This window comes from Chaetura pelagica, unplaced genomic scaffold (genome assembly GCF_000747805.2).
Source record: "Chaetura pelagica isolate M959 unplaced genomic scaffold, ChaPel_1.0 scaffold274, whole genome shotgun sequence".
NCBI lineage: Eukaryota > Metazoa > Chordata > Aves > Apodiformes > Apodidae > Chaetura > Chaetura pelagica.
The window spans coordinates 1,757,940-1,759,272 of NW_009952983.1; positions in this window are offsets into that span (position 1 = coordinate 1,757,940).

Here is a 1,333-nt window from a genome sequence, read left to right on the forward strand (position 1 = left end):
CTGGAGTATTTTCAATGAAAATGTTATTTAACTTTTAAAAAGTTGCACAGCAGCTACTCCAAAAATTGTTTTTCCTGGTGAAGAATAACACACAGTGTGATACGTTGGGAATGGTGATAGCAATATTTCACAAATTTTGATGGATTCATGGTCCAAATACCTTGCTAACAGATGTTTCTTTTAAACTCGGAGTGGTATAGGAATAACTCAGAGATATTACAGTGTCAGCACTGCCTTTTATCTGTGCGTGTCCTTTCGGTGACATCTCTGGGCTTTTCTAATGCACGGGTCAGGTCTGAGCTAAAAACCAAAGAGGAGTGGGGTATTAAAAGAAGTGGTGTCTGGTGGTGTGTGAGTTTTGGGGCAGTGCTGGCAGGGAGCTGAGGCCATGAGCTTGCTGTACCCGTGGGCACAGCAGCCTGCTGGGTTGTGGGAACGTGCTGGTTGACAGTCCTTGTTTCTGAGCTGGCTTTTGGTTCTGGTTAATTGATGAACTTGAGAGTTCCCATGGCCGCTCCACCACCACATCTTTCAGTCTCATAAATCAGCTGATTTTGCTCTCCCTGGGTGACAGTTTGCCCAACACAAAGGGATGCCCCAGCAGGGCAAAGGGACTATGTTTTAATGCCCTGGTGTTGTTTCTCTATCCCGGGGTCGTTCCATCTGCTCGGTCTCAGCACACACGTCTCATCCATCGCTTTTCATCAGGTGGTCTTGCCCTGGAGCTGCCTTCTCCACACCACGTGGGTAGAGTCTCTCCCAAGGAGCTGCCTTCTCCACACCTGGCTCCTGCATCACCCCCGGCACGCCCCGTTGACGTGTGCTGATGGAACACCATTCTCTCCCCAAAACCCATCTGGGAACAGCCTGGTTCTCTGTCTCAAGCCCAAAGCTGGCCCAGGGCAGCGCTGGGGTTGAGGTGTGGGGCAGGGAGCATCCTTCCTGCGGGAAGCTCCCTGTGCATATCCCTCTGGAGCAGCCGGCAGTGCCCGTGCTGGCTTGGGAAGGTCCCTGCTCCACATCCAGGTGGGGGTCCGGGAACCTGGCCTGGCGGGAAGAGAGCAATTCCGGCAGGGAGGAAAGAGAAGGAAGAGACAATCCAGAGGGCGAATGGGAAAGCAGGGCAGGGAACGGGGCTGATCCGTGGGTTCCCAGCCCCCGGGAGCGTGTCAGGGTGTCCAGCAGCGGTGGAGGAACCAGGGCTCTGCCGCCGTCCCTCTCTCCCTGCAGCTGCTTCTCATTCCCAAGCTCTCCCTCCCTCCCTCCCTCCCTCCCTCCTTCCCCTCCTCGTCCGGGGAGAGGCTCTTCCCGACTTTCCCTTCCCAACTCTTTC